Raw genomic sequence first — 15,880 nt, 5'->3', positions numbered from 1 at the left:
CACTACCGCTACAACTGCCATCACTACTGGATCAACAAAAATTGAATAAATAATTATCTAACTTGTTTTTATCGATCTTTCTTCAGTGAATGTATAGCTCACATTTATTGCAGTGCTTAATATTAAAAGTGTTTTAGGTCTTCATTTAGAAGTTTGGTGATGTTTTTGTGACCAGAAGTATGCCATAGGAACTTTTGTTTATATCAATTAGCCTATTGTAAAATTGGTTTTGTTATATGCCATTTTGCTTAAAGTTGCAGTTTCCAACAACCTATTGTTGACGTTGTGAGGACTTACTGTAATTCAATTACATAATTACAAAATTATACCTTGACTTTTATCACTGCTAATTTTTTAAATTATAATTTTAATGTTGAGTTAATGGTAAAACCATATAGATTAATTACTTCCAGTACTTAAAACATGATAATTTGATTGCTCATCCCAGGGACAAAGAACTGTAAAACACCAGCAACTGTTTTCTATAATCACACTATTTAGCATAGTTTTGGTTTTGTTATTCTGAGGCCATTGTATATAAACTGTAGGATAAACCAAATGAATAATTAGGAGAACTGTAATTTTCAATTTGGGAGAAATACTATTGTATTAGTCTGTTTTCATGCTGCTGATAAAGACATACCTGACACTGGGTAATTTATAAAGAAAAAGAGATCTAATGGACTCACAGTTCCATGTGGCTGAGAAGGCCTCATAGTCATGATGGAAGGTGAAAGGCATGTCTCACATGGTGGCAGACAAGAGAGGATGAGACCCAAGTGAATGGGTAAGTCCCTTATAAAAGAATCACATCTCATGAGACTTATTCTCTACCATGAGAACAGTATGGGGAAAACCACCTTCATGATTCAGTTATCTCTCAGTGTGTCTCTCTCACAACATGTGGAAATTATGGGAGTTATAATTCAAGAAGAGATTTGGGTGGGGACACAGCCAAAACATATCAGCTATCCAGGTGTAATATCAGCATTTAAGTAAATCCTGTAGTCTGAATTTGAATTATAAGTATTAGTATGAACTCAGAATACATTTCATCTTAAAAACTGAACTAAACAAAGCAAAAGTCAAACATCCACTTACCTCTAAGTGGATAAATTAGAGGTAATTCATCTAATGAAAAGGCCCCGAAATAATGGCCAACACAGTAACAAAGATCACTCTGTATTATTCAGTTTTCACACTGCTATAAAGAGCTACCTGAGACTGGTAATTTATGAAGAAAAACGATTTAATTGACTCACAGTTCTACATGCCCAGGGAGGCCTCAGGAAACTTAAATCATAGTGGAAGGTTGGGGAAGCAAGGACCTTCTTCTCATGGTGGCAAGAGAGGGTAGGGGGGAACTGCCAAATACTTTTAAACCATCAGATTTCACAAGAGCTCATCAACTATCATGAGAACAGCATGGGGGAAGCTGCCCCCATGATCCAATCACCTCCCACCATGTCCCTCCCTTGCCACATGGAGATTATAATTCAACATGAGATTTGGGTGAGGACACCGAGCCAAAATATATCATTCCACCCCTAGCCTCTCCAAAATCTCATATCCTTTTTACATTTCAAAACCAATCATACCTTCTCAACAGTCCCTCAAAGTCTTACTCATTCCAGCATTAACTCAAAAGTCTAAGTCCGAAGTCTCACCTGAGACAAGGCAAATCCCTTCCACCTATAAGCCTGTAAAATAAAAGACAAGTTAGTTACTTCCAAGACACAATGGGATACAGGTATTGGGTAAATGTTCCCACTCCAAACTGGAGAAATTGGTCAAAACAAAGTGGCCAGAGGCCCCATGCAAGTCCAAAACCAAGCAAGGCACTCATCAAATCTTAAAGTTCCCAAACAATCTCCTTTGACTCCATGTCTCACATCCAGGGGACACTGATGCAAAAGATGGGCTCCCAAGGTGTTGGGCAGTTCTGCCCCTGTGGCTCTGCAGGATATAGCCCCCAAGCCTCCTTTCACAGGCTGACATTGAGTGCCTGTGGCTTTTCCAGATGCATGGTGCAAGCTGTCAATGGATCTACCATTCCAGGGTCTGGACGACAGTGGCTTTCCTCTCATAGTTCCACTAGGGAGTGTCCCCGCAGGGACTCTGTGTGGAGGGTCCAACCTCACATTTCGCCTCTGCATTGCCCTAGCAGGCGTTCTCCATGAGGGCTTGGGCTCTGCAGTGGACTTCTTTCTGGACATGGAGGCATTTCTGTACATCCTCTGAAATCTAAGCAGAGGCTCTCAAACCTCAAATCTTGTTTTCTGTGCACCCACAGCCCCAACACAACATGGAAGTTGCCAAGACTTGGGATTTTCACCCTTTAAAACAATGGCCTGAGCTGTATATTGGGTCCTTTTAGCCACAATTGGAGCTGGAATGGCTGGAATGAGGGTGCCATGTCCCAAGGCTGCACAGAGCAGAGGGACCCTGAGCCTGGCCCAGAAACAACTTTTCCCTCATAGGCCTCTGGGCCTGTTAGGGAGGAGCTTCTGTGAAGATCCCAGAAACGTCCTGGAAACGTTTTTTTCCATTATCTTGGCTATTAACATTCCACTTTACTTATGCAAATTTATGTAGCAGGCTTGAATTTCTTTCCAGAAAATGGGTTTTCCTTTTCTACTACATGGTACAGCTGCAAATTTTCCAAACGTGTATGCTCTGCTTCCTTTTTAAAAATAAGTTCCAATTTCGAATCATCTCTTTGTGAATGCATATGACTGTGGGCTTTCAGAAAGAGCCAGGTCACATCTTGAATGCTTTGCTGCTTAGAAATATCTTCTGCCCAGATCATCTCTCTTAAGTTCAAAGTTCCACAGATCTGTAGGGCAGGGGCAAAATGCCACCAGTCTCTTTGCTAAAGCATAACAAGAGTGACCTTTCCTCCAGTTTTTAGTAAGTTCCTCGTCTCCACCTGAGACTACCTCAGCCTGGCCTTATTTTCCGTATCACTATCAATATTTTGGTCACAATCATTTATTAAGTCTCTAGGAAGTTCCAAACTTTCCCACATCTTTATGTCTTCTTCTGGCCCTTCAAACTATTCTAACATCTGTCCATTACCTAGTTCTAAAGTCACTTCACATTTTTCAGGTTATCTTTATATCAGTATCTTACTCTTGGTACCAATTTCCTGTATTTTGTCTATTTTCACACTGCTATAAAGAACTATCCAAGACTAGGTAATTTATGAAGAAAAAAGGTTTAATTTACTAACAGTTCTGCATGGCTGGGGATGCCCCAGGAAACTTATGGTCATGGAAGAAGATGAAGGGGAAGCAAATACCTTCTTCACATGGTGGCAGGAGGTGATGGGGTGGCGGGGGACTGCCAAACACTTTTAAACCATCAGATCTCTTGAGAACTCACTCACTATCATGAGAACAGCATGGGGGAAATGCCCCCATAATCCAACCACCTCCCATCAGGTCTCTCTCTCAAGACATGGGAATTACAATTTGAGATGAGATTTGGGTGGGAACACAGAGCCAAATCATATCACACTCCTTTTGCATGAGTTCTTTCATCACCCATGGAAGAAATCAGGGGTGTTTGGAGAAATGGCTAGTAGATAAAGCAAGCCTTGAATGTCTTGCTAAATGAAACTGAGAAAATGATCAAAGGACTTAGAAGCCATTATTAAGAGACTTCCACTGGCAAAAGATGAAATAGATTGAACATCACTAAGACTAATACCATGAGTTTTTTATTATACTAAAAATCACTGGCCACATTTGGAGGATACTAGAGAGATGATATATTATTTTCAAAAACGGTAAATAAAGGGAAATAATTGAGCATTTCTCTTGCCTTTCATTTATAAATTGATACACCAGGACAACTAAATAGTTGACGAGAGAAAATTTCTCTATATAGAAGTTTCCAGCTAACAACTGAAGAAGGAACAATAGATTCAGAGCATCACCATTTTGGAAACCTTAATGAAGTAATGAATGTAATCAAGGATTATCAGCAGAGATTAACATGCAAAATGAGAAACAAACAGATATTTTATGCCTTATGGTTGTGCTCAACATAACCTGTAAAATATTCTTGTCAAAGTTCAACCCTGAATATGATTACTCCTCTAGATCTAACTACTAATTTGTGGGAAACACATGATATGGGACTATCTTATGCAATGTGGGTATAATCATCAAGTTTCAGACTCTGGGAAACTGTAGAAGAAGTAACCCAGTTTCTTCAACAAACTAATTTCAATGAATAAGAGAGAGTAAGTTATAGATTAAAAGAAAATTAAGAAATAAACTGATTTGAAATGTGTACCTTATTTGGATTCTGATTCCTACAAACTATAAACTACTTACCTGCATATTGCTTTACTGGGAAAAATCTTAGCAGATGATACTTCCTTACATTTGTAGAGTGTATTTTATGTCTTTTGGTAGTATAGATGACTGGCCCTATATCATCTAATAGATAGTCCTTTTCATCATGGAGATGAATTATTGTGAGTTCAGATTTTTGTATATGTCTCTAATCCTGCTAAGGAGTCTAATCATACCCTTGTGGTCCTATACTTCAGCCACACAGGCTGCAGCTTTAGTGACATTACACATGTGGTGGAAACCCTCTCTAGAGGCTCACTGGACCAATATTTTTCCTGAACTTTCAATACATTATGATAGATGGCACACTTAGAGTAATTGTAGTTTAATAAAGTCTCTTCAATAAATGGTTCTGGAAAAACAGTATCTATATGCAAAAGAATAGAAGAAGACCCCCTACTTCTAACCATATACAAGAATCAAATGAAAATTAAAGAATTGAATCGAAGACCCTGAGCTATGAAGCTACTACAAGAAAACTTTGGGAAAAATCTTCAGGACATTGACCTGGGCAAAGATTTTTTGAGTAATACTTCACAAATACAGACAAGCAAAGCAAAAATGAAAAAATGGGATCATGTCAACTTAAAAAGCTTCCACACAGCAAAGGAAACAATCAAAGTGAAGAGACAACCCACAGAATGGGAGAAAATATTTGCAAACTACCCATCTACATGGGATTAACAATCAGAATATATGAGAAGCTCAAACAACTCTATAGAAAAAAAAATCTAATAATCTGATCAAAAAATGGGCAAAATATTTGAGTAGACATTCCTCAAAAGAAGACATGCAAATGGCAAACAAACATATTGCAAGGTACTCAACATCATTGATCATCAGAGAAATGCAGATGAAAAACTACAGTGAGATATCATCTAACCCCAGTTAAAATGGCTTTTTTTTTTTTTTTTTTACCAAAAGAGAGGCAATAACTAATGCTGGTGAGAATGAGAAGAAAAAAGAATCCTGATGCACTGAAGGCTATCCTCAATGAGGCCAGTGTGGATTATGGCAATCTACATGGTGTTTCTTGCCTTGACAAGTGTGGGATACACTACCTCTTGCTCGTTTCCCTAAACCCTGACCGTTTATTTCTTGATAGTCTCTTTATTTTTTTAAATAATTTTTATTTTTAATTTTTGTGGGTACACAGTTGGTGTATATATTGATGGGGTGTCTGGGATATGAGATGTTTTATATAGGCATGCAATGTGTAATAATCACATAATGGAAAATGAGACATCCCCCTCAAGCATTTATCTTTGTGTTACAAACAATCCAATTATACTCTTAGTTATTTTAAAATGTACAATTAAACTATTATTGGCTGTAGTCAGCCTGTTGTGCTATCAAATAGTAGGCCTTATTCATTCATTCTATTTTTTGTACCCATTAACCATCCCCACCTCCTTCACCCCAGTACCCACCTTCCTCCCACTACCCTTCCCAGCCCCTGGTAACCATCCTTCTACTCTCTATGTCTGTGAGTTCAATTGTTCTGATTTTTAGATCCCACAAATAAGTGAGGACATGTGATGTTTGTCTGTTTCTGGCTTATTTCACTTAACACAGTGATTTCCAGTTCCATCTTTGTTGTTACAAATGATGGAATCTTATTCTTTTTCACGGCTGAATAGTAACTCTATTGTGTTTAAGTACCACATTTTCTTCATTCATTCATCTGTTTGTGGACTCAGGTTGCTTCCAAATCTTGACTGTTGTGAACATTGCTACAACAAACATGAGAGTGCAAATATTTCTTGGATACACGGATTTCTTTTCTTTTCTTTTGGGTATATACCTAGAAGTGGAATTGCTGGATTGTATAGTAGCTTTATTTTTAGTTTTTTGAGGAACCTCCAAACTGTTCTCCATAGTGGTTGCACTAGTTTATATTCCCTAGGAAAAGGGTAAATCCATCTATAACCACTATTAGATGATTCTTTTCAATATGGAGAAGTGGAATAAGTTAGAGAGTCCTTGGGAAGAAAAATTACCTCTTATTCATTAAGAATATTGTATTTGATACTTTTCTTTGCCCTCCAAGACTCTTTAGTCTTCTTCTGCGTCATTCTGGAAATGTTAAACCAACTGACTTGTGGAGTGGCTAGTCTGACAATGAGTATGCATTTTGCAAATTAAAGCTTCCCCATATTTTAAAATACCTGATTTTAAAAACGTTTGATTGAATTCTATGTCCATTCACATTATCACAATAATTTTCACTATATTTGTCAGTGGATGAAAAGAAGAACTATTAGATTTTAAAAATTCAATTGTAACTTCTTAATGTTGAATTGTAGGTTGAAAGAGTTTTATTTTTGTCTCTGTCTTAAAAAACAATGTTTCTCATCTATAGACAGTGTTCAGAATGTGAAGAGAATATTCTAAATAATGGACTGTGTATAGCCATTTCAAACCCCAAACTTGTGTTCACAGAATCAAGCTCAAAGTTATTGAAGGTTTTGAAGTATTTGCTTGAATGTTTTATACATATTTAATATTAAACATCTTCCATAATAGTCTTTTTTCTTATAATTGTATGATGTAAAGACATAGAATAAATTTGCATCAAACTATCTAAATATTCCCCTAAATCACCACCAGTTTACACCAGCATAATACCGAATTTTGTCATTTGCTATATATGTATTGAAATAAAAACCTTTGCAAAGTACCACAACAGATTGCATTAAGAGCACAAGATTGACTTAAGGGAAACATTTCTCCCAGGTTTCAGTGGAGCTGCCTTTCACTCAGGTTTCTCATTGTCAGAGAAAGGGTTACAAATTAAGGAAGCAGGGTAGGTCCAAAAGAAACCCTGTGGTGTTGGATTAGAAGTTGAGGTATCAGTATGCTCTGATGGCTTTTCAAACAGTTGGACATAAAGATAAATGTTCAAGCAGAGAGATACAGGAACATATTTGAGTATGTGTGTATATGCATTTATATATATTCTAGCCTATGGACTGAGCAGGACTTAAAGCAATAAAACCCGAGGATCAATGAGCAGTTAGCACCCAGCTCTTGGTTCTAAATACCACTCTCTAATGAAAGGAACCAGAACTCCTTGGACAAATGGTTGATTTTAGGGCTTGAATAAGGAAAGAACAAGATTGATCTGGAACGTATTCTGGTGCCAAAAAATAAAAAAGTGCTAAAACATGGTGGAGACATGTTAAAGCAGCGATCGCCAACCTTTTTGGCACCAGGGACCAGTTCTGTGGAAGACAATTTTTCCATGAACAAGGTATGTGTTTAGGGGATGGTTTTGGGATGATTCAAGTGCATTATATTCATGTGCACTTTATTTCTATTATTATTACACTGTAAAATATAATGAAATAATTATACAACTCATTGTAATGTAGAATCAGTGGGAGCCCTGAGCTTTTTTCCCTGCAACTAGATGGTCCCATCTGGGGGTGATGGAAGACAGTAATAGATCATCAGGCATTGGAGTCTCTTAAGGAGCCCATAACCTAGATCCCTTGTGTATGCAGTTTACAACAGGATTTGTGCTCCTATGGGAATCTAATGCCGTTGCTGATCTGACAGAGGTGGAGCTTAGGCAGTAATGCGAGCAATGGGGAGCAGTTGCAAATACAGATGAAGCTTCACCTGCTTGCTAGCCGCTAGCCTCCTGCTGTGCAGCCCAGCTCCTAAGAGACCACGGGTGGGTACCAGTTCATGGCATGGAGGTCGGAACCCCTGTGTTAAAGGATATAGGAGCCAACTTGAAGTCAATCTCAATGGCCAAATCAGTAACAAAATAAATAGTGATAATAATGGATTATAATCCATTGAATAAAATGTAAATCCGAGTCAAGAGTGATATAAATAATTTTTAAAAGTCAAGGGAGAGAAAAGAAAGCTTTTCTTTATAGTAACATCCCAAATAATAAATATAAAAGAATAGTGGGAAGAGGAAATTTTCACTTGGCAAACACCACATTAATAATTGCTTCAGCAAGAGTCATCAATGGATGCTAAAATTAGTGGCCGAAAGTGTGACAGAAAACAGAATATCGAGACCATGTAGTCTCAATTTTTCTCCCTATATCATATGTATTAATTACAAAGGTAAACATAGTAATTTTATGATGGAGAAACCAGAGAGACTCCACCTGGAATAGGTTGAATAGTGTTCCCCTTCTTAAATTCATACGTTAAATTTTTAACTCCCAGAATCTCACAATGTGACCTTATTTGAAAATAGGGTCATTGCAGATGTAATTAGTTAAGATGAAGTCATACTGGAGTAGGGTGGGCCACTAATCTAATCTGATTGGTGTCCTTATAACAGGGAAATTTAGACATGGATGCATGCATGTACGGGGAGAATGCATGCAAAAATGAAGGCAAGATTGGAGTGATGCTTCCATAGGCCAAGGAACACTAAAGATAGCCAGCAAACCCCATTGGAACCTAGGGGAGAGGCATGGGACAGGTTCTTTTTGATAGCCCTTAGAAGGAGCCAACCTTGCTGACACCTTGATCTCAGATGTGTAGCTTCCAGAGCTCTGAGATAATACATTTCTGTTGTTTAAGCGACTCACTCTGGTGTACTTTGTTATATCAGCCCTTGAAAACTAATACAAAACCTTAAATGAGTAATCAAAGTCACCATCACCAATAATGGAACATTATCTGCTGACAACGAATGCACCGAGAAAGATATAACATCATATTTGTGAGATTTTGCCCAAAATGAATAACCTGAATGTAATAATAATGAAATGGCAGGCAAGTTCATATTGAGGGACATTCTATAAAATGACTGGCCAGCATCATTCGCAAGTGTGAAAGTCATGAAAGACAAAGAAAAACTGAGGACTTGTTTCATATTGGAGGAGAGACAGGAGACACGACACATAGTATAAAGGTGGATCTAGATTAGATACTGGAACAGAAAAGGGCATTAGTGGGACAAATAAAAAACTTTGAGTGAAGTCTTTGTGTTAGATTAGCTATTATTATTGCATTAATATTAATTTTCTCATTTGATAATTGTGCTATGGTTAGATAAGATGCTAATATTTGAGGAATCTTTATGAAGGGTATACAGGAATTCTTTATACCATTTTACAACTTACATGTGAGTCTGAAATTTTTTCAAAGTGAAAAGTTAAGAACATTAACTTTAAAAACAGAGTCATGCTATAGATGCAAGACAGCAGAAAACTTGTATGTTGGCTTGTAACATTCCTTATCAAAATGTCAATGAAGTCTTTTCAATTCTGTGAAGGTGTAGATTAGAAGCAATTCTGAACAGTTATCTAGCTACTCCCACAGCCTTAGGCAATACTGTATACAAGCTGTTATAGCCCAGTCATTTGACAGAAGATTCAAATATTAATTTCCCTGTCATATCATTTGAAAATTATTTCTTCAAGTCCTCCTCTTTAATTTTCAAATTACTTTAAGCTCCTCAAAGATATGAATGAATACTTCTGATTATCCAAAATTGTACTTAAACATGGTAAAATTAAAGCTACTTTTCAGCATCTGAAAAAGGACTTTACTACACTGTGTTGATAGGGTCATAAAAATGCTTATTGACCTTTCAGATAATGAGGCTACAATGGTCATAGACAGAACAGATGGTTTTCTGATGAAACCAAATGATTTCTCAACATAGGATGTCATCTTCAGCTGTTTCCCTAACAGAGAGCTTATATCTCTTTTCAGAGATCAATAACACATTTGGATACATACAATAAAGTAAGAATTGTTATCCTCTTAAAAGTTACAACTTACAGGCTTCTATGAGTGCTAGATTTCTCAGTTCTTAGGTTTTTTTTTTTTGGTGAGGTTGGGGTTTGGGAAATGTCTCAAACTATAAATGAACCATATTTAACATAGAGGCAATTAAATAATTTCTCAGACTGCAATTGGGTGTTTAGTTTTGCTACAACAGTGGCTGGCAAACAGCACCTGCCATCTGGTACAATTAATTTACAGTTAAGCTTCCAAGTTGCTGCTTGCAATTTAGAGCAAGAGAGAGACGGTACACACATTCAGATGGGTACAGTATTAGAGGAAATGTAACTTGTGATGTTTCTCTAAGAGAGTAAAGAGTTACCATGTGTATGTATCCATTCAGGTTGGCATTTCCTTGACTTTCCAAGGGAGTATGATGCATATATGTTATATGAATGTGTCTATAGCTTCTTGTAGTGGACATACATTAAGGTGACCCCTAGTGAGTCATATCTTTCTATAATCCTTTCTGCTGGAGTGTGGGCAGGACCTCTGACTTTTTTTTTTTTTTTTTTTTTTCTGAGTTCCTTTTAACCAATAGAATACAGCAAAGGTAATGGGATGTCACTCCCTGTATTAGGTTACATTATATAAGACTTCCTCTTAGCAGATTGACTAGAGACACCACTTGCTGGCTCTGGAGAAGTGAGTCTTCATGTTCTGAGGGCCGTTAGAGAGACCCACATGGCAAGGAACTGCTGGTGGCCACCAGGAGCTGAGAGGGTCCCTGCACACCAGCCAGCAATAACACAGGGACCTCAGTTCTATCTGTCAGCAAACTGGAAGTGGATCTTTCCCAGTAGATCCCAGATGAGAACACAGCCTCAGCTAATACCTTGATTGCTGTTAGTGAAACTGGGAAGTACAGAATCCAGTTAAGTGTATCGAGACTCCCAACCCAAGGAAACCATGATGTAATAAATGTTGTTTTAAGCTATTAAGGTTTTGGTAATTTGTTACACATCAAGTGAAAACCAAGCCCCTTTCTCCCTAGACTCTTGTATTGTCATGAAATATTTGACTGACTTTAATAAATAGCCACTTATTTGTCATTCGCAAGAGGCACAGAGTCATTCCTGGTTGGTTATTTTTGGTTTTGCTTACAGATAGGAATGGTAGCTGTTACATTGTAAATTTAAACTTACATTGGACAAACAATGGCACATTCCCTAACACTAAATATCATATATCTGAGGAATGTTCACTGGTGTGAAAAAATGTCTGTGACAAAAAATAGTGTTACTCCCTAAGTAATCCATGTGCTTTTCCACGTGGGCTTTCCCAGCAGCCCCCCAGGGGCCATGTGACTATATACAAGAGCAGAAACAATATTTCACTTCCGGACTGAGGCAGTGAAAAACTTATACATGACAGCAATTCTTCCTTCTCCTACAACGACAACTGCTGTGGCCACATGTTCAGACAACACAGCTAAGGGTGATAAAGCTTTCTCCAGCCTGTGTTCCTGGAGAGGCTTTTGGAGGAGGCAACCCCTTGCTGTCTTCTATGGTTCATCTAGCATGCTAGAGAAGTAAAGATTCAATCTCCTCAGTCACTAGGATTTGAGGGATTTGTTTCTGCAACACAATATAGCTATTCTGTTTTTTTTCCAGTGTGTTGTTTTTTTTATAGGCCCTATAGGTTTTATGCTTTAAGAAGGTTCTATTTTGGTGTATTTTGAGATTTTGTTTCAAGATTTAGAACTCCTTTTAGCAGTTCTTAAAGTGCTGGTTTGGTAGTGGCAAATTCAGCATGTTTGTGTGAAAAAGACTGTTTTTCATTCATTTATGAAGCTTAGTTTTGCTGGATACAAATTCTTGACTGGCAATTATTTTGTTTGAGGAGGCTAAAGATAGGACCCCAATCCCTTATAGCTTGTAGGATTTCTGCTGAGAAATCTGCCGTTAATCTGCTAGGTTTTCCTTTATAGGTTACCTGATGCTTTTGTCTCACAGCTCTTAAAATTCTTTCCTTCATCTTAACTTCAGATAACCTGATGATTATGTGCCTGTGTGATGATCTTTTTCTGTGATAAATGTCCCAGGTGTTCTTTGAGCTTTTTGTATTTGGATGTCTAGATCTCTAGCAAGGCCAAGGAAGCTTTCCTCGAGTATTTCCTCAAGTAAGTTTTCTTTTTCTTTTTTTTTTTTGAGACGGAGTCTCGCTCTGTCGCCGAGGCTGGACCGCCGTCGCCGGATCTCAGCTCACTGCAAGCTCCGTCTCCCGGGTTCCCGCTATTCTCCTGCCTCAGCCTCCCGAGTAGCTGGGACTACAGGCGCCCGCCACCTCGCCCGGCTAGTTTTTTGTATTTTTTTTTAGTAGAGACGGGGTTTCACCGTGTTAGCCAGGATGGTCTCGATCTCCTGACCTCGTGATCCACCCGTCTCGGCCTCCCAAAGTGCTGGGATTACAGGCTTGAGCCACCGCGCCCGGCCCTCAAGTAAGTTTTCTAAACATTTAGACTTCTCTACTTCCTCAGGAAGAGCAATTATTCTTAGGTTTGGCCACTTAACCCCAAATTTCTTGGAGGCTTTTTTTTTTTTTTGAGATGGAGTCTTGCTCTGTTGCCCAGGCTGGAGTGCAGTGGCACGATCTCGGCTCACTACAACCTCTGCCTCCCAGGTTCAAGTGATTCTTCTGCCTCAGCCTCTTGAATAGCTGGGACTGCAGGCATGCACCACCACGCCCAGCTAATTTTTTTTGTATTTTTAGTTGAGAGGGGGATTTCACCATGTTCACCAGGCTGGTCTCAAACTCCTGACCTCAAGTGATCCACCTGCCTCGGCCTCCCAAAGTGCTGGGATCACAGGCATGAGCTACCATACCCAGCCCTGCTTTGTTCATTTTTCTGATTCTTTTTTTTTTGTCTTGCTCTGATTGGGTTAATTCAAAAGCCTTGTCTTCAAGCTCTGAAGTTCTTTCTTCTACTTATTCTAGTCTATTGCTGACATTTTGCAGTGCATTTTTTATTTTTCTAAGTGTCTTTTATTTCCAGAAGTTATGATTGTTTTATCTGTATAATATCTATTTCTCTGGAGCATTTTTCATCCATATCCTGTATTAAACAATTTGTTTTTCAAAGTTAGTTTTCACCTTTCTGTGGTTTCTCCTTTTCATGTTTGTATGGTTTCTCCTTGAGTAGTTCAATAATCAACCTTCTGAATTCTTTATCTGGCAATTAAGAGATTTCTTTTTGGTTTGGAGCCACGGAGAGCCATTCTTCTTGGTTTGGATCCATTGCTGGGGAGCTAGTGTGATATTTTGGGGGAATCATAGAAACTTGTTTTGTCATATTATCAAAGTTACTTTTCTGATTCCTTCTCATTTGGGTAGACTATTTCAGTAGAAAATCTGCTGTTCAGATTTTATTATCCCATGGGGTGATCCCTTGATGTGATGTGCTCCCCCTTCCCCTAGGAATGGGGCTTTGTGAGAGCTGGACTGCAGTGATTGTTATTGCTATTCTAGGTCTAGACACCCAGCAGGGGTACCAGGCTCTAGGCTGGTGCTGGGGAATGTCTGCAAAGAGTCCTGTGATGTGATCCGTCTTCAGGTCTCCCAGGTATGGATATCAGCACCTGCTCTGGTGGAGGTAGCAGGGGAGTGAAGTAGACTGAGAGTCCTGTCCTTGGTTATAGATATTTTTAGTGTGCTGGCTTTCTTGAATGCTGGTTATGCTAGCAGTGAAGTTGTCATGCAGACAGATTCAGGACCTCTGGTTAGCCAGGATGTTGCAGGCAGTGGAATTAGCTGTTGTTTTCTCCTTCCTTGGAGTAGGATTAATCTGTTATGAGTTGCTGTAATGTCCTGAGTTTGTTGGCCTCCAGCCAGGAGGTGGCATTTTTAAGAGAGTACCAGGTATGATAGTAGAAGGGGATATAAACTTGCCCTAAGTTGGCCAGGATAAGTATTCAGGTTTCTCAGCTGATGGGTGGGGCCATAAAGCTCCCAACAGTTTATGTCTTTTGTGATTGGCTACCAGGGCAGGTAAAGAAATACCTGGTATCAGGGAGGGGCAGGTTAGGCAGGTCTGAGCTCAGACTCTCCTTGGGTAGGGCTTGCCGCAGCCACTGCGGAGGATGGGCGGGGGGAATGGTTTTTGGGCCAATGGGGTGATGTTCCAGAGGGGATTATGGCTGCCTCTGTCACCAGGGAATTGGGGGAAACCTGCTAGCAATAGGCCTCACCCAGCTCCCATGCAGGTGGTGAGGCTAGTCTTGCTCCCGCCGTGTCCCGCTAACAGTGCTTAGTTCTCTTCAAGCAGCCTTGCTGGTATTTTAAGACATTCTCTCCTTCAATACTAGTTAGCATTTCAATTCTAGAAAGAGGATTTCTACTTTTTCTGGAACTAAACTCTGATTAATGAAACAAACCATAAAGTGTCACAAGCCATAGCACATTCTTTGATTCCATTGGCACAGTTAATGTTCCAAGTTAGCAAGGCATCAAATGTTGAGGTGGCATGACCTTGTAACCCTCTTAGCCTAACTGAACTTGGTTTAAAGAAATCTCTAATTGGCGCCTCTTACGGAGTAAAGAAATCAGGTACTCTTATTGCATTCTTCCATTGCTGTGACCCTTCATGCAATGCTAATTAGTGCAGAAAATAATTCCTGACTTTGTTAATTATCTGATGACTATCATAGCACCTGGGTTTTTTTTTTTTTCCCCCTTTGCAGGGTTCTAAGTGTGTTTTCTTTGATATACAGTCTAATGCCCTAATTTAGGATTACCTTAATAAAAGACACAGTTTACTTAGGCTTCTTTTCTCTCCAACCTAGAATTCTGACTTCACTTATGTGATGCTGTCATGAAAAAACTATGTCACTTTTCTTATTGTTCAAGTTTTACTAAAGACTACCCAATATTGAACAGAGGGCCTATATTGTACAAATAAATGAAAATGGAAGTGTTCAGCTGAACTCAAATGAATTTTTTTTAACTTATATCCTATATAAGCATTTTAGTTAATGATACCCACTGGCAGCTGGAAAGACAATTGATGAGAATTCTGATACAAGAGATTGCTCTCCTCAATTCAGTATTTCAGTAGCTAAAATGGAGTGGAGAACATAGTCCAAGCTATTTTTTTTCACTAATTGATCACAGAATTAATGTTGTTATTAAAACAGAAGTGCTATAAAGACAGCATTCTAATTATATTAAAGCTAAAATGAATTTTATAAAACTTGATTCCTGCAGAGGTAGACAAACAAGGCATTTAAAGAGTTAACCAAATATTCTTATCTACAGATCAACATGTCAAATGCTTTTTGATTCTTCTGTGAGGAAATGCATTTCTGTGAAACAACTGCTTTTCTCCAAAGACACCATTGCATTTGCTTTTTTTTTTTTTTTTTTTTTTTTTAATCTACAAACAGCTCCTGGGCCCAGGAGGTCAGCCCACATCAAGGTTCTATAACCTGGTGTGTGTGTGTGTGTGTGTGTGTGTGTGTGTGTGTGTGAACGCATGCATGTGTGCTGGCAATAACACACCTCAGCACTACCAAGGTGCCAGTGGGAACTAGGTCTATGGTGCTTGTGATACACTAATACCATAATATGTAGAATCACTACTGTTAGACTGCAGGCAAAATGTACTATGAGCTGGGATAACAGGGCCTGACTCCAGTGCTCAGTTGAGCTTAAATAGAGGAACCCTCTAGACATTGGGGGACACAGGCATCCAGCTTTCCAGTATACAGCAGAGATAGACAGTTCCAGAAACAGCAGGCCCCCACATGGCTTTA

The sequence above is a fragment of the Trachypithecus francoisi genome, unplaced genomic scaffold (genome assembly GCF_009764315.1).
Source record: "Trachypithecus francoisi isolate TF-2019V2 unplaced genomic scaffold, Tfra_2.0 Lachesis_group13, whole genome shotgun sequence".
Classification (NCBI taxonomy): Eukaryota; Metazoa; Chordata; class Mammalia; order Primates; family Cercopithecidae; genus Trachypithecus; species Trachypithecus francoisi.
This window is presented reverse-complemented; position numbering follows the sequence as displayed.